We start from the raw sequence: 18998 nt of genomic DNA, 5'->3' as shown, positions 1-18998 counted from the left end.
TATCCCTGGCTGGCAGCAGAATTCATTGCACTGGTGTAAAATCCTGTTGCAAGGGAAATTTGGGGAAACATAAAATTGGCTAGAAAATTATGAGATTCTAGTAACCTGCTCCCTCTGTATAAATCACTTGTGAGGTTACATCTGTAGTATGGTATACAGTTCTTGCATCGCACTATAGTAAGAAAATATAAGCTTTAGAGCAAGTACAAAGATGGGCAACTAAATTAATCACAGGGATGTAAGGTCGTATTTGCCAAGAAAGTTAAGACAAAATGGGCTTGTATTTAGCTTAGAAAAGAGCCAAGTTGTAGGTGAAGTTGTAACATAGTGGAATATGAAAGCTTGGCAAATTTGCAATATTTATCCATAGTTTATCCATAGAACATGAGCTAAACATAGAGGAATATACATTTTTACATTTTAGTTTAGAAAGGGGTTCTTCATAGTAAGAGTGATTTTAATGTGGAATATCTTACCGGGGGTAGTTATGGTGAAATAGTTTTTGTTTTCCTCTGGATTGCGAAGCAGTGAAGCTGAATCTGATGGAACCATGTATTTTTCCAACCTAGATAACTATGATGGCAGTCCCACACAGATAGTAGGACTTTTCCGCTGTTAAAGCAGACCTGAACTCAAAACTTCCTCTCTGCTCTGAAAGATAAGCAACAGCATTATAACCTTTGAAGAAAAACATTTCTTTGTTACAGCTGATACAAAATCCTACAATAAATCTGCATTGTTTCTACTTCCTTCTTTTATGGAAGCAGACATATTGTTAACATCCTGTGCTTTCAAATGAGCTTATCTGCCATGGCAGTCAGTTGACACAGTGGAGAGATCAAATTATAATTTAAGATTAGACAACGATGAGGGGGGATTAGACAGGCTACACTCTCTAAATACATACAGGGCACACTTTCTCTATGTTTTCCTTTTGTCCTGTGCAAGAGTTCATGTCCACTTTAAGCTTCCCAATCAAATAGTAAATAAAGTAGACACAGTAAAGTAGACACAAGAAATGTCTTACCTACCTAAACATTTAAAGATCAAGTCAGTACTAGAAAACGATTCATATTTTGGTGAAAAGAGATTCAAGTACCTTAAAAGCTTTCTTCTAAACTCTCTATGGGCTGGTTCACACTGAAAGAGAGTTTTAAGCGCTAGTGATTTAAAAAGATTTTGTTAATACAAGGCTATGGGTGATTTTTACAAAATCACAACTCTTCCAGTTAGAAAACCCACATAGCATTACATTAGCAAGAGCTTTTAAAGAGACACTGAAGTCTCTTTTTTTACCTTAATTTCTTATCCAGTCAGCATCAGCATTAAATCCTAAACAGATTTGTTTCATCCCCCAGCAAAACAAGTGATTTATAGCTTAGAAATAGACCTGCAAAGTTCCACGACTTTGCAGGTTGCAGATTGTGCTGCCCTGGGGAGGCAGAGCTTTGCGCTGTAGCTCTGTCTCCTATCCAGTCAATCTCTGCAGATCTCCGCCTCTCCCCACCCCTCTCAGTGAAAGAAGACTGAGAGGGGCGGGGAGAGGCGGCAATCTGCGGAGAGTGACTGTAGAGGAGACAAAGCTACGGCACACAGCTCTGCCTCTTACAGGAAGAAGAAGGATGCATGCCCTGGAACTTTGCAGGGCTATTTCTAAGCCATAAATCATTCGTTTTGCCATGAGGATGCAGTGAATCTGCTTAGGATTTAATGCTGATGCTGACTGGACAATAAAGGTAAAAAAGAAACTTCAGTGTCTCTTTAAAACCCCAAAGTACTTTAGAAAAGCTATTTTAGTGTGAACCCGCCCTAAGAGGTGCAGCAGGGCCATCACAAATACATCACAATGTAATTCTCATTTAGGGCTGATTCACACTACAAGAGCTTTTTTAACGCCAGAAATTTTAAAAGCTCTTGCTAATGCAGTGCTATAGGGGATTTTTACAAAATCACATTGCTCCAGTGTGAACACACAGATAGGATAACATTAGCAACAGCTTTTAAAATCACAAGCGCTCAGGCTGTGAGCACACTAAGCAGAATTGCTTGCGTTTTTCAAGAGTGCACTATTTATTTTAGTTTTATTTGTGTTAACATATTAACACAAGGTCTCCTCTCCTCCCACTATGTAAAATCAATTAGCGGCCGCGTGGCTCACCTCACTCAACAACAACAGAAGGGGACACAGGAGGACAATGATTGTGGGAGAACATCTATAAGATGCTCCTGGAACATGGAGGCACCAGGTTTAGTATATATTTTTTCCCCTGTTTTTTGCCTTCTAAACCTACAGGATCTTCTCAAAAAATTAGCATATTGTGATAAAGTTCATTATTTTCTGTAATGTACTGATAAACATTAGACTTTCATATATTTTAGATTCCTTACACACAACTGAAGTAGTTCAAAGCCTTTTATTGTTTTAATATTGATGATTTGGGCATACGGCTCATGAAAACCCAAAATTCCTATCTTACAAAATTAGCATATCATGAAAAGGTTCTCTAAACGAGCTATTAACCTAATCATCTGAATCAACTAATTAACTCTAAACACCTGCAAAAAATTCCTGAGGCTTTTAAAAACTCCCAGCCTGGTTCATTACTCAAAACCGCAATCATGGGTAAGACTGCCGACCTGACTGCTGTCCAGAAGGCCACCATTGACACCCTCAAGCAAGAGGGTAAGACACAGAAAGAAATTTCTGAACGAATAGGCTGTTCCCAGAGTGCTGTATCAAGGCACCTCAGTGGGAAGTCTGTGGGAAGGAAAAGGTGTGGCAGAAAACGCTGCACAACGAGAAGAGGTGACCGGACTCTGAGGAAGATTGTGGAGATGGACCGATTCCAGACCTTGGGGGACCTGTGGAAGCAGTGGACTGAGTCTGGAGTAGAAACATCCAGAGACACCGTGTACTGGCATGTACAGGAAATGGGCTACAGGTGCCGCATTCCCCAGATAAAGGCACTTTTGAACCAGAAACAGCTGCAGAAGCGCCTGACCTGTACTTGACACTAGACTTCAGGCATTTTGGCATTTCTCTCTCCCCAGTCTTCCTCCAGACTCTTGCACCTTGATTTCCGAATGACGTGCAAATGTTGCTTTCATCTGAAAACAGTATTTTGGACCACTGAGCATCAGTCCAGTGCTGCTTCTCTGTAGGCCAGGTTGGGCGCTTCTGCCGCTGTTTCTGGTTCAAAAGTGGCTTGACCTGGGAAATGTGGCACCTGTAGCCCATTTCCTGCACACACCTGTACACGGTGGCTCTGGGTATTTCTACTCCACACTCAGTCCACTGCTTCCACAGGTCCCCCAAGGTCTGGAATCTGTCCTTCTCCACAATCTTCCTCAGGATCCGGTCACCTCTTCTCGTTGTGCAGCGTTTTCTGCCACACTTTTTCCTTTCCACAGACTTCTCACTGAGGTGCCTTGATACAGCACTCTGGGAACAGACTATTCGTTCAGAAATTTCTTTCTGTGTCTTACCTTCTTGCTTGAGGGTGTCAATGATGGCCTCTGGACAGCAGTCAGGTCGGCAGTCTTACCCATGATTGCGGTTTTGAGTAATGAACCAGGCTGGGAGTTTTAAAAGCCTCAGGAATCTTTTGTAGGTGTTTAGAGTTACTTAGTTGATTCATATGATTAGATTAATAGCTCGTTTAGAGAACCTTCTCGTGATATGCTAATTTTTTGAGATAGGAATTTTAGGTTTTCATGAGCTGTATGCCAAAATCATCAATATTAAAACAATAAAAGGCTTTGAACTACTTCAGTTGTGTGTAATGAATCTAAAATATATGAAAGTCTAATGTTTATCAGTACATTACAGAAAATAATGAACTTTATCACAATATGCTTATTTTTTGAGAAGATCCTGTAGGTGTGTGTTATATTCCAGTGTGTCTTGTATTCTAAAAAATACGGTATATAGTCTTGTTGTCACTAGCTGTCCCTCACAAGCTAATCCTTACTATAGTTATATGGCCATCATAGTCTAGGGTCAATTTAGGGGGAAGCTAATAAACTGATCTAGGAAGCCAGAGTGCTCAGAGGAAACAAATGCACACATAAGGGAGAACTGCATATAGCGCCCTGGCTGGGATTCAAATCAGTGCAATAAGATGATATTGCTATCCACTATGCCACTGCACTGCCTAAGTATTTACTAGCATTAGTAGTGCATACCTTGCAATGATAAGGGTCTCATAGTACAAAATGCTGGTCTGGCTTTGTCTCACACTGTCCCTCATTGATGAAGAGGAAGAAAGTAGCGAACACTCAGTGTCTCCGCTCTGACCAAGCATCGGCACATCTTACATGCAGTGTGGTGGCCCCAGCAATACTACGCACAGCACATGCACACTACGAGCGTTCTGGGCAGTCCCTTGTTTTCACTGGCACCTCCTCCACAGGTACGGTCGGCTGTACATTGAGGGAATTTAAATGGACTGTCCATCAAAAGACAGATATGTTTGGCTACCCTGACGCGTGGCCAGAGCAACACTAACACGTGCAGCATCTGCCACCATCAAACAATACAGGTTCCTGTCTGCTTACCCTAAAGGTGGCCACTAATGGTCTAATTTCTAGCGAAAATTCGTTCAAGCAATCAGAAACTCTGATCAGAAGAAAAATCGTTCACTACACCATCAACTAACCAATCTTTGCTTTCTATCTATCACAACCAACAACAAAATCTAAATTTTGGTTTGACAAAAATCCAATCGGCCGACTATATTTATAATCGTTCATAATCGATTGTGCCCATCAACTGAGATTATTTTCAACCAATCCGATCAGAATTTCTGATTGCTCGAACGATTTTTCGCTAGAAATTGGATCGTTTGTGGCCACCTTTAGACACTGATGTCCATGGTGACTGACAGCTTTATGTGCACTGGAACCTCCGTGCTGCTTCTTCATCCTGGTTAATGCACTTCCTGGTTTAACACACCACTGCACTTCACTCCAGACTTCCACAGCAGCTCTTCAGTTCTCCCCTTCCCAGACAACACTTGGTTAACACTTGCTGGTCTCCAATACATCATCACATTAGCTGCAAGTACACCCAGTTTTATTTAGGGATTAAGAGCGTTTTAATGTCTGACTCGCTTATCAACTTTCGATGGATCTTTCTCTACCATTGTTAAAGCTTACATCTATTTTTTTAAATACTTGTTCTGCTTGCTGTTCAGTACCTGCAACGAGAATCTTTTATGGAGGGCAAGTCTGCCATTGCAAGTGACCACGGGTAATTGCCGGGGAATCCTGGTTCGATTCTGGTCCGGAGTGGGAGCCTACAGACAGGTAGCGGACAGGCACAGTGACACTGCATGTGCTCAACTCACGTAGGTAGGTGGGTGCACTGTGAACAACAGGTAGGTAGGTATATGCAGTAATGGGTATTACAATGTGCACCTGTCACACACAGACAGGTAGCGGACAGGCACAGTGACACTGCGTACGCTCACGTAGGTAGGTGGGTGCACTGTGAACAACAGGTAGGTAGGTAAATGCAGTAATGGGTATTACAATGTGCCCCTGTCACACACACACAGACAGGTAGCGGACAGGCACAGTGACACTGCGTGCGCTCAACTCACATAGGTAGGTGGGTGCACTGTGAACAACAGGTAGGTAGGTATATGCAGTAATGGGTATTACAATGTGCACCTGTCACACACACATGTAGTCGCTGAATGTGCTGGGCCTGGCAGTGGCACACACACAGGGCCGGGCCGAGGCATAGGCTGGAGAGGCTCCAGCCTCAGGGCGCAGTGTAGGAGGGGACGCAGAATTCATTCAGCTGTCATTCCTAATTGTGTTTGAAGCAGAAAGAAATAAGAAAAGGGGATACATGGCAGTGACTGCAAGCCAGATAACTAGAGATTAAGATGTTGGGGAGGTTGTGGGCCCTGTGGCGCCTCTTCGTCTAATAGCAATCAGTGTGTGATGGCTGGGGAGGCAGGGATGGAGGGGCGCACTTTGCTGTCTCAGCCTTGGGTGCTGGAGGACCTTGTCCCGGCTCTGCACACACACAGTATGGATTATCAAGGCTGTCTATGCAACACAAGTGTCAGTGGGACACACAGAAAAAAAAATAGATCACAAGAACAAGATTAGCTCTCAAAAGAGCTGTTGTGGGGTGCTTTTTTAGCAATAAGAATCAGCAAGGAGCAAGCTAATGAGCCTACAAGAGCCTAACTAATCTTTCCGTATGAGAGAGTCTGCAGCAGCTGTCCCTTCTCTATTTACTGCAGGCATACGAGTGAGTATAATGGCTGGCGGTGCCTGCCTTTTATAAGGGGGTGGGGCTCCAGAAGGGAGTGTAGCCTGATTGGCTACAATGTGCCTGCTGACTGTGATGTAGAGGGTCAAAGTTGACCCTAATGGTGCATTATGGGGGCGAACCAAACTTCCAGAAAAGTTTGCGGTTCTCCGCGATCGCGCACCACTGGAAGTTTGCCGCTAACCGTTCGCCGGTGAAGCATTCGGGCCATCTCTATTGCTCATCGCGACCTCGTGATCATGGCATAGCCGTGATTCACGAGCGTTTTTTTACTATCTGAGATCGTGATCCGAATTCGTGATTGCCTCTCAATCACAAATTCAGTCCAAATCTGGTCGTGGTCCAAATCTGGGTCGTGATCACGGATTTAGCTGTGATCACGGCCGTGATTAAACCGCCAAAACCTGCTGACTTTAACGGTTAATAGCAAAGCCCCCTTAAATGCCAGAAACACCAAATTTGCATGTTATGTTAAGAAGAAAAGTGGGAGCTGTAAGAACCTATACGTTGGTTGCTATTGGCAACAGCACAACACACCTTTTACTCCGGCACCAGCAACTCATTGGAGATGCAACACACAGCGACAGCATACAGGAGATAGAGCGGAGACAGACACCTTCACCTTTCAAGAGGTTTATTCAGCAATCAGGCATCTTGTGTTACATGTTGATTTATTCAGATTATAAACAGTCTTTTCTATCTCCTATGTACATCACATATATGTACAGCATACAGACATGAAGGTAGTATTCTAACTAGGAAACGTAGAGAGCAGGATAGCATGCAGAAGACGAGATAAAGTAAAGTAGTCTCTGCCATCCTGTCTCCCTATTTTATATGAACATCAAAGAGTTAAATTCTGACATCACCTGAGCCATACCCCCTAGCCTACAATTGGCGGGCATCGGCATGTGACCCACATCATCATCTAATATACCAGTGCTTTATAACCTAGTTGCGAAGAATGCAATGTTTTCCAAATATCGGCTTTGTTTACCGCTTCGTCGTCTGTCGGTACAGTTAGACCTGATAACCCATTATGTGTCCTTCTAGAGGAACATGTTCTTGTAAATGACTGCATAATTTCTCTCCGAGAAACTATGCTTAAAGAGACCCTGCATCTCAAGTCTTTACTAGACTTTAGTACCTGAGGCCTAGAATTCAAGTATACTTACATTCTAACAGGAGCAAGGGGGAAACAAAATTCAACATACCTTATACTTTTTGAGAAAATTGATTTTAAAATGTCAAAGGAAAAAAAATATACTTTTAAATGTGGTAAATGACAGTTCGTTAACTACTTGAGGACCGCGGTGTTACACCCCCTAAAGACCAGGCCATTTTTCCTTAATTAGGCTACAGCAGCTTTAAGGGCTCGCTTCAGGGCCGCACAGGGTTGTTTATTTATTTTTTATAAATATTTATTTTATTATTTTTTATAAAATTGTATTATTTTTATATTCTTGTTTTCCCCCCTCCCTCCATCCCAGAGTAAGCCTATCACAGCGATTGGCTGTGATAGGCTTTAGACTATCGCAGCGGATCGCTCCTGTGCCCCCCAGGGGGACAGCCCTGTCACACGGCTGTCCCCAGTACAGCACTGCCTTAGATTGCAGCACTACACAGCCCTATTAGATTCGTTTCACCGTCTACCAGTCTCCGAGCAGCGATTGCTGCTGGGAGACTGAAGGCAGAGCTGAGCTCCACCTTCCAAGTGGAGATGCGTGTGCAATCTCCTGCTAGCCCCATAGAAGGCCGTTCATGCGAATCGGCGTCGAGCGGTCCTGGGGCTGCCGCCGCATTCACGCCACTTGGCGTGGAGTGGTCGGCTACAGGTTAATGAAACAAAACCCTCCGACTTTAGAGGTTATTAGCAAAGCCCCCTTACATGGTAGAAACACCAAATTTGCAGGATATGTTAAAAAGATAGTGGGGAAAAACACACTGGCAGCCAGCATGTAATTCACTGGCATGTCCTGACGGCGTGTCACGTGACACCCTGTAGCCATGGAGACGCAACACTGGAATCGGCAATCAGGTGAGTTTTAAACGACTCTTATCACCCGCTTGCAACTCTGAAGGGAGAGACAGTATTTTAGGAATGCAGTCTGGGGTCTGCAGCATGCGACTCAGGCTGCGTAAAATTTGCCCAAGCCTGCTCTAGATCCATGTTACAGTGGGCTCCTTCGTTATCCTCCCAGATGTCTTTGTTCTTCAGCAATCTTATCTGTTAGGGAACATTCAGTCATGCCAACCAGGCTGCACTTTGCAAGCATAGCCCGGCCACACACACAGCTCCATTGTTACCCCGTTGTCGGGAGCATTCTGCACCCGTGCAGATAGTAGCAACCCAACAGGTGCATCTGAAGGCTTCCTAATGGAGAAGATTGCTGAAGAACGTAACTACCCAGGAGGACGGCGAGGGATTACATGGGGCTAGAGGATCCCCAGGTAAGTATAAATTATTTTATTTATTTTGTCTCAGGTACACTTTAATATAGATTAAAAAAGATCCTGTACAGAAAAAGTATACTCACATTCAGAATCTAAATGATCCACAATCAGCATTTGATGAGATTCAAAGCTGCCTTCTTTTCAGCACCAGTGTCTAATGGCAAGATGCCAGCAAACTCTTCTAAGAAGTAGAGCGATATGATGGACTATTGAAGCATTCTCCATTTACCAACAGCAGCTTCTCAGCAGCATCTGGAAGAAAAAATCTCTTAGCATCCCAAAAGTTGTCTATCTGGAACAAATTTAACTGTGAATGTTAAAGGGAGTAGGAAATATTCTTCTCCATAGGTCCTCCTTAAAGAAAACCTGAACTGAACATTAAAAGTCAAAATAAGCATACACAAGTCATACTTACCTCCCATGTAGTCTACTCCTCAATCTCTTTTTCCTCTCCTGTGTCCTGTTTGTCCACTGTGATCAATGGAATTCTCCGTCTTCCATTTTGAAAATGGCCATTACACCATAACAGCTTTCTGGTCAGCACACAGTTAAACTGTAACAACACCCATTTGAGGCATAGGGATACATGTACACATCAGTTCTTCTCTCAGCTGTAACTGACAGCAACTGATCTATAACTGAGAGCAACTGATATATTTCAGTTCTGACAAAATGTTGTCAGAACTGAAAGGGATCATTGTCAGAAGAAAATGGTGAGCTTCTGAGAGGAACTGATGGCAAGTAAACTATGTAATGTTCATTGGAAGTTACCTTGAGTGTTTATTTTAAATAATTTTACTCAGTACAGGTTCTCTTTAAAGTTATGAAGGTTTTAAGTTGGCTCTGGCTCTTTTTGACACATAGAAGTACAACCTCTTTATATTGTATGGTTTTGCTTATCAGGATAGGATTAACCACTTCTGTGCTAGGGGGTGGTTTTGCTGATCGGTGCTGCGTGGGCTCTCCAGCCCGCAGCACCGATCAGCTAGCAGCCAGGGCGATCAGACTTCCCCCCTTTTTTCCCCACTAGGGGGATGTCCTGCTGGGGGGGTCTTATCGCCGCAGGCTGCTTGCGCTTGCGGGGGGGGCTCTTCAAAGCCCCCCTCCACAGCGCTTCCTGGCCTCCTTCCCCTTCCCTCCCTCTCTCTCCCTCTGTGAGCGGCGCAGGACGGAGTTCCATCCTGCGCCGGATAGGATAGGCTTCAGTCTATCAGGTGCCGGCGGTCCCCGGCCAATCAGAGGCCGGGGATCGCCGATCTCCTCTACGGCGCTGCTGCGCAGCAGCGCCGTATATATGTAAACACCGGGGAAGATCTTCCCCGTGTGTTTACATTTACCCTGCGAGCCGCGATCGGCGGCTCGCAGGGTGTTCACGGAGACATGCTCCGTGAACTGACATGGAACGGCCGCTCATACAAGCGGCCGTTTCCATGCAATCCACTTCAGGATTCAGGGGCGTAGCTGAATCCTGAAGTGGTTAAAAACACAATCTGGTCCTTGGCAGGTCTTATACTTAACCATATACAGTCTTAGATAAGCAATAACACATAACATTATACACTGTGTCATTATATATTTCAGAAATTTTAAAGCCACATACAAGGACTACAACCTGCACAGATCTGGACTGAATCCCTCAAGTGCTCTACAGACACATCACCAGCTTGCAGGATAGTAGCAACATGTTCCGTTGCTATGGAATGGCTATCAGCTTTCAGCTAGCTTTATTTAAATCTTAAGTTTGTTTTCATGTCAGGCATGAAAAACACTCAGCTGCCAAAATGGTCATCTGATTTATTTATTTATATCAAGGCCCTGATTCAGTACAGATTTCTGTTAACTTTTTCTCATGTAAATATATATGATAGAGAGAGATATGCTATCTCCTGTTCTCTGCAAGATGAGTTTTAAGCAACTAGCAAGTAAAAAAAGGAGGGAAGAAACGGAATATCATGCAAATCACAAGTCTGGAGTATTTTACCTACAATCAACACTCTGGGCATATCAATTATTTGGATATATTAATGTATATTGAAAAATTAAATTTTCAGTCATGCTAAACCAATAAATGCCAAGAAGAAGGATGAGCAGGCAAAATGTGTAATATCTAACTTGTGTAATATCAAAATTTGCTATTTGTATTGCAGTCTATGGTAACAACCTTCATGATTAATTGCAAAACCCTTATACAGGCTATCTTGAATACATTTGCTAGGTATGTTAGAGAAAATTGTGGGAACATGTCAACAAAAATTCAAAAAGACCTCATGTTTTTTAGATTTTTTGAAGCACTGTCCTCCCCCATGTAAACAGTGTTAGCTCAGAGAATGTGCAGAAATTATTATTATTATTATTATTATTATTGTCAAAAAGAGTGTAAGATGTAGTTAATATTTTTAGAATTTGCATATTGATACATTGCATCCATAGAACACATATGAAAGGTTCCAGTTTTTTATGGTGGGGGATGGGTAGGAGGAACAGCTTTTCAGCCTGAAGTTGGGTTTTTAAATGCAAAAAAAAAAAGTATTTGCTAACTGTTTGATTGTCCTTTCTATAATTCCATTTGCACAAGATGAAAATAAAAAAACAATATGTATGGATTTGTGCTTTTAATTTGGATTGGTGCTTTAGATTTAATTGACCTCCACTAAGATTATTAAGAATACCTACAAATTGCTCTGTATGAACAATTAAAATACTGTAGATTTGTAAAAAAAAAAAATTGCTTAGCTTCCATTAACATAAGGAGATAATTATTGCCTGATTTTCTAGTAATAAATTCACTTGGTTGTGAACAAATTTATCTCTGGGTCAGTTATATTCGATATTTCTCTGGTCACACTGAAAAAGCTTGTTTAAGTAAGAAATAGTGGTTTGGCCCAAAGAAGAAAAACACGTGCCCAGCTTGGCTCAGTCTCTAATAAAACCCCATGGCACCGTCGAGAAATGAATGAAAGGAAACTGTCCAATGTTTAATGGAATTTCCAGTCAGTTCCAGTCTGTGCAGTCATGGCCAAAGTTACTCTATAACAAGTGATACTAAAACAATATTTGTAGCAAAAGGTATTTTGTTTTTTTATTTTTTATTTAAAATACTTTTTTTGTTTTGCTGTAGTTCCTGGAAGAACATAAGTATATTATGGAAATGTACATGTGTTTGCTAATTAACCTTGCCAAGTCTGAAAAAAGGCTAAGCAACCTGCTTCCCCAACACTCTGTTGTTCTGGCAGTGATGTGCAATGTGCTAGGTTATGCCAACTTTGATATGTTGGAAATAAAACCTGTCTTAATTTCGAGGGAAATATAATCTGATTTTAAGGATATTAGAAACAAATTGAGCCATTAGTTCTTTACCATGTTCTCTTCATCACAGCATTTGTTCTGCACAGCATCTGTGCGATAATGAGCGCCTCGGATGGCCTAGCAGTCACAAGTGAATGACAGCATCATAGTGGAAGCATGATGGATGATGTTCTATCAGTATCTTAATGTGTGACACACCAAGATTGTGACACAGTGGGTGTCCAATTCTACTCTCCTTTATGATGCCAGGAGTTTTAAACACAACAAGATATGATTAATTTATTTAAATGCTTGTCTGTGTAAGTTTACATAAATATGATGCATGTAATTACTTGATGTATTATTAATTTGTGCATTATAGTCTTATTAAAAGACTTTTAATTTGAGTACTCTTCATGGTGGAAAACTGCCTGCCAACCAAATGTGCAAGAAGTTTCCTGAGTACAAACGATTTAATCTGTGTGTGACTAGAAAAAAGACTTAATGTGCAGAGCACATCATTGTGTGCAGTCAAGTATCAAGTAAACTACTTTGGCTATGATGTTGTATTTTACTATATATTAACTTGCATAATCACAGCCAGATGTATCACTTTTTCATGGGATTCCTTAACGGACCACTGTCATGAAAAATTGTAACATTTAAATATATATGTATACACACGCATATAAAATATATATTTGTCCCACAATAAAGTACACTGTAAATTACGTTTGTTGCTATCTATGTTGTTGTCACAGTAGGTATTATTAATGGGGCACTATGGCGGTTATTTATTTTCAAAAGCACTTAGTGAATGGCAGTTGCTTTATCCAACTGCCAAAAAACTGTGTAGCAAGCAGGAAGGGTGGCCAACATCATTGTTTAAATCCTTTTTAGGGAATATCTTTATAAAGAATAAAACCTTGCTGAGAATCCTCTATGAAGAGATGGACTAGCAACATAAGAGAAAAGTAATTTATGGCTCATTTTACTCTGGAAAAAAATGTACTTATTTGTCTATATTTGCACGTATTTTAAATTTTAAAATTTTTCGCCATAGTGCCCCTTTAATGTGACAGCTCTAAAACTCTTACTAACAGGGTTTGGGCAAATCTCATGGGGGATTCTAAAAGGTTTCTTTTATTCTTTTAAAAATTGTTCCCTAAGGCCCGGTTCACATTAGCGTTCCAGGTCCGGCTTCCCCGGACCCGGAATGCTCTGTACACAGCGGATGGTGAATGGATACATTGTTAATCAATGTATCCATTCACCCTCGTGCGACCGTCCGGATCCGATCCGGGAACGCAGCTCCGGGACAATCCGGCTTTTTTCCAACAGTGCTCCATTTTTCAGTCCGTCCCGGTGCGGCTGCGGACCCGGGCCGGATCCTGACCCGAACATGCGGCCATGCTGTGCAATGAGAAATGGATGTTTCTCATCACACTGGCAATAGGACCGGATGCTTACAGCACCGGTCCTATGCCACTTGGGGGGCCCGGACTACACGCCGGTATCCACGATGCTTGCAGTGCCTTTCCGGCACTGCAATGTATCTAGTTCCGGCTACTTTATTGTAGCCGGAACTGATACATTCCGGTTCAGCAACTTGTGCCGCCTTGTAGCCACCGCAGAGACCCGTACGGTCTCTTTGCAGCCCCCGGACCCGGACCCCCGGACACTTGCGGACTCGAACCGCAACTGTGAACGGGGCCTAAAAGGACCTATGTGAAGCTGCCCAGCAGTGTGCTTACTTCTGTACTCACCATTGTGGCAGTTAGTCTGTGCCATTTATGTCCAAGGAGCGCATTTAAAATAAAGGAAATTTTCCAAATTGTCCATAAGGAGATTTTTGAGGGAGGGTTTTTGAAGGAAGGAAGTGGTGGGGTTTTGACTAACTAGTCCAGAACCTGTCAGTAAGAGGTTCAGACCTGTCACATTTATATTACCTACTGTAAGTGACAGGAACTTTAGGTAAAAAAAATAGAATACATTTTAAAGCTTTTTATGATACTAGTCCTTTAATTCATTACCTCACATAAGTCTTGCAGCCTGTAGACATAGACCTATTATGTCAGCATGTAAATACATTTTGGATCTTTCACAGACATAAACATGACAAAATTTGTTGTGCTAGTACATGGATATTGATAAACCTAGTGGCCATAAATTTGAGATAGATAGTAAAACTTACAGTATGTGTAAGACCATTCACACTAACATTTTAGCAGTACTCAAAACAGAGGCAAAATACCCTTAGACGGGTCTTCTTAAAAAAAAAAAATGAGGTAGACTTTAGGATAATGGGGTTTGGTCAATAGGATTTGGTAAGAAAGAAATGTATTGAAGAACATTCACATGACAGAGGTCTTGCGTCCTCTCTCAGGATGTTGCAACATCTACCTTCCCCTGACACGCACTCTGTTGGTCCTTCCCTGGCTTCATCCAATTTTGAGTCACTTTCCTGATAAAATAAGGACACTATCTCCCCTTCATCATTACGGATTCAAGCTTACAGTAAGCACTGGAAGGCTAAAGGCACCTCTGATTTTGCATTCTGGCAGTGAAATACTGTAGCATAGGACACAGAAAAGGATAATGCAGATATAGCAGTAGGAGAAGAGTGATCCATCTTCTCCTCCATCTGGATCAAGTGGGCCCTCCATTGAGTTGTGTGGTGAACTAACATGTTCATCCCTATGCCTGTGATACCCTATTCCAGGATTCATAGGATTCCTCCTTTATTACTAGCCTGGCCCTGCATGTTTCCCCTTCTGCTTAAGTCACATACCCCACCTCTCACACACACAAACACGCACTTCTCTTCCCGCTTATACTGTCTCCACATCTCTACAACCCCAAAGACATATAGGGTAGGGGAAAGTAATACATTATTCAGCATGCCCAATATTATGCTAAATTTCCTGGTTTCAGCACCAGAGCCATTTACCATGCAAAGGAGCGGGTGAGACCAACTACCTAAAGAAAAGAGAAACAGAGCTAAATTATTTTTTTTATGTGTATGGCAATGAATGATGGGAAGGAGAAGAATAAGCTGGGGAGTGATGTGATCAAATAGACCTACCTGGATAGTGAGCACTCCAGCGGCACCCCTCAAAGCCAATGGCACTCCAGGGGAAGAGCTGTGATGTGTTTGGCTACAAAATGTCCCTGCTGGTTCCAGAAAATGCAGATGAAGGGAGGAAGGGTTGACTGGCTTCACAATTCTGATGGAAAGGGGGGGTTGTAATACAGGGCACACTTTGGGGGTGAGGATGAAAGGTCACTCAATTTGCCATGGGGGGGGGGGGGGGTAGGGTCTGTGAATGGAATGCTGGGTACACACTGCTTTGTGGGGGCACACATGTATTGGGGAAGAGTAATGGAGTCCACACTTGTGTGTGTTGGGGGATTACAACTGTCACTCTAGGGGCTTGATTCACTAAACCGTGATAACTCATATCACGGCTGTGCTAGCGTTTTTGCGCACATTTTCGCACGCAATCACAAATTTCCAGGCGCAACCGCGAATTTTCAAGCGCAATCACGCATTTTTGTGCGCAATCGTGAAACCGCAAGCGCGGCCGTGATATGAGTTATCACAGTTTTGTGAATCAAGCCCCATGTGCGGGATGAATGAAGGGGATTCATCACAAATGGGAGGGCAATACATTTCTGGGGGGAGGGGTGTAAGCGATGCATGGTTGAATCCTGATGGCTTCTTTGGAAAGATAACCTTCTAGATTCTGCCTTCGTAATTGTAACGATCGGTGTAACACAGAGAGGATCTGACTACCGGTGATCTGCAGTATCACCAAGAATACAGATATATACCCGATCATTGATGATCTGCAGTATCACCGACAATCAGATACATCTCTAACCTCTGGACACCTGAGTAATATGAGTGTCTGGTGCAACAGTAATACTTTGAGGAGAGCCCCCATATAGAGGGTGCAATGCAGTAAGAGCTACTGTCCAAAGAACAGGCTCCTTCCAATGGCCTGAGGCTCCCCAAGGGGAGGAGTCAGGCTGAGAGTGGGAAGGACCAGAGTGTTAGTGACACCAATGGTGGAGTGTCACTGACAGATCTGTGAACTATCTCTAAACAGAGGAGATAGTTCTCGAGGTCGGACAAGCCAGGTCGGCAACAGACAGACAGATCAGATACAGAGGAAAGCGACTGATACGGAATCCTAAGGCAAGCAAGGTTTGGCAACGGAGTATCAGATATAGTGAAGTACCAAATCAGAGATCAGAAGAGAGGTCAGGAAAGCAGAAGGTCACAACAGATAATCAACAATGTCTAGTCTGAGGTGTGAGCTCCGTGATCATCAACACCCTGGAACTAGTCTGAATAATAACAGGATGGTAAAGCTAATTCCTAGTCTTGGGTGTGAGCTCCGTAGTCATCAACACCCTGGAACTAGTCTGAAGAATAACACAGATAATATACAATATTCCAAGTCTGGGAGTGTGAGGTCCTTGGTCATCAACACCCTGGAACTAGTCTAAAGTATGACAGAATAAACAACACAGATTCTGACAAAAGGTCCGAGTGTTTCTACGTAGTGATCGCAACGGCAGACAACCAGTGAATGACCAGCACCCAGTATATATACTATAGCGCTCTCCAGCGCCTCCCCTAAGTGCTGGACCAATGGGAACTGGTTGAATTGTCAGCTGACCAGCTTGGTCAGCTGACTCCCTTCTGCCTGTCATAAAAGTTCTGCCACTCAGCGCGCGCGCGCGTCCTTCTGAACGTGTGTGGACTATCAGTCCCAGCCACACCAGACATGTGTTGTAAATCACCCGCTGTGATGGACGTGGACCCAGCCACGCCGCTATCAGAGCATGCGGCGGTTTCTCCGCGTTCAGCCATACTGACAGATGTAGGCTTATGCGTGCAAACCGCCGCGTCAGACGCGGAATCCACTGCCTTGTTCTCAGGACATGCGGCGGTTTCTCCGCATTCAGTCATACTAGCAGATGTAGGCCCACGCGCGCAACCTGCCGCGTTGGACGCGGAATCAGCCGCCTTGCTCTGAGCACCCGCGGCGGCTTTTCCGCGTTTTCTCACAGTACCCCCCCCCCCCCCGAGGAGTGGACTCCGGGCAGCTCCTTCCCGGCTTCTCAGGATGTAGGGCGTGAAACTCCCTCATTAATTCATCCGTATGCATGCGGCAATCAGGTACCCATGTTCTTTCCTCAATGCCATAACTCTTCCAATGAACTAAATACTGTACTGAGTTCTGTACAATACGTGAGTCTAAGTTTTTTTCCACTTCATACTCAGGTTGGTCATCCACCATCACAGGAGGAGGAGGAGTGGAATCTACATGCACTGCTGGTTTAAGCAGGGATACACGGTACGACCTTACACCACGCATGCTGGCAGGAAGATCAATGGCATAAGTAACATTGTTGATTTTCCTGGTTACAGGGAAAGGACCCACAAATCTAGGTCCCAACTTGGGCGAAGGCTGTTTTAAAGTCAAATGACGGGTGGACACCCAGACCAAGTCTCCTGGCCAGAACTTCCACTCTATGGAACGTTTCTTGTCAGCTTGACCTTTCTGACTCTGAAAGGCCTTCTCTAGATTCTTTTTCACGATTCCCCAAATGTTCTTAAACGACTTTTGCCATGCCTCCAAAGCTGGAAACGGAGTAGAAGCTACTGGCAGTGGGGAAAACCTAGGCAACTTTCCAGTTACCACCTGAAATGGAGAGAATCCAGAGGAAGAGCTTTTCAAATTATTGTGTGCAAATTCTGCAAACGGCAAGAACTTGACCCAATCATTTTGCGCATCCACAACATAACACCTTAGAAACTGTTCCAGTGACTGATTAATTCTCTCGGTCTGACCATTGGTCTGTGGGTGGTAGCCCGACGAAAACGACAGTTCCATGCCCAATTGATGACAGAATGCCCTCCAAAATTTAGAAACAAATTGGACTCCCCGATCTGACACCACATTTTCCGGAATGCCATGTAGCCGGAAGATGTGCAGGATGAAGAGATCAGCCAACTCCTGGGCCGAGGGGAGTCCTTTCAGGGGCACGAAATGGGCCATTTTACTGAATCTGTCGACTACCACCCAAATGACCGACATGCCTTCAGACCTCGGGAGCTCACCCACAAAATCCATGGACAAGTGAGTCCATGGTTCACTCGGGGTGGGAAAAGGCTGCAATGTTCCCACAGATGCCAGACGGGAGGGTTTACTTTTTGCACACACTGCACATTCTCTCACATACTCCTTGCAGTCAGTTACCAATGAAGGCCACCAAGCACACCTAGCAACAAGGTCCTGAGTTCTGGAGGCCCCAGGATGTCCCGCATTCTTGTGGGAGTGGAACATCTGCAATATCTGGAGACGAAATGGCAATGGTACAAACATGACCCCTTCAGGCTTTCCCTCAGGGACATCCTGCTGGAAGGGACTTAAAGTCTCCATCCAGTTCTTCCAGGTCTCTGTGGCTGCCAACACCACCTTCTGTGGGATATTAGTCTCTGGGTCTGAGGGCTGTGCTGTCTCTTGCTTAACGCATCTGGATAAAGCATCAGCTTTAATGTTTTTACTACCCGGAGTATACGTAATTACAAATCTGAATCTCGAGAAAAACAGTGACCACCGAGCCTGACGGGGACTCAATCTCTTAGCCCCCTCAATGTATTCCAAATTTTTGTGGTCAGTGTAAACTGTAATCGTATGTTCTGCTCCTTCGAGCCAATGACGCCATTCCTCAAAGGCCAATTTAATGGCTAGGAGCTCCCTGTTGCCTATATCGTAGTTTTTCTCTGCTGGTGAAAACCTACGGGAAAAATAAGCACATGGGTGTAAACTTCCCTGCAACCCAGAACGCTGAGACAGCACAGCTCCCACCCCGACCTCTGAGGCATCTACCTCTACAATAAAGGGATAGGAGGTGTCGACGTGTCTCAAAATGGGTGCAGAACAAAACAATT

At 43.6% G+C, this 18998-nt stretch overlaps 1 long non-coding RNA gene across 2 annotated transcripts in view; it reads right to left on the bottom strand.

The window, feature by feature from the left end:
* LOC137517552 (uncharacterized) overlaps positions 1–18998 on the bottom strand; it is a 220283-nt gene that overhangs the window by 79051 nt on the left and 122234 nt on the right. For both annotated transcript variants that reach the window (XR_011020566.1, XR_011020565.1), the window contains exons 2-3: positions 8827–8995; positions 477–651 (exon numbers count right to left, since the gene is read on the bottom strand). This is a non-coding gene — a long non-coding RNA (uncharacterized lncRNA). The remainder of the gene's footprint in view (positions 1–476; positions 652–8826; positions 8996–18998) is intronic.

Source organism: Hyperolius riggenbachi, chromosome 5 (assembly GCF_040937935.1).
Source record: "Hyperolius riggenbachi isolate aHypRig1 chromosome 5, aHypRig1.pri, whole genome shotgun sequence".
NCBI classification, from domain to species: Eukaryota; Metazoa; Chordata; class Amphibia; order Anura; family Hyperoliidae; genus Hyperolius; species Hyperolius riggenbachi.
Note: the sequence above shows the minus strand (reverse complement) of the source record. Positions and strands in the feature narration are given on the sequence as shown.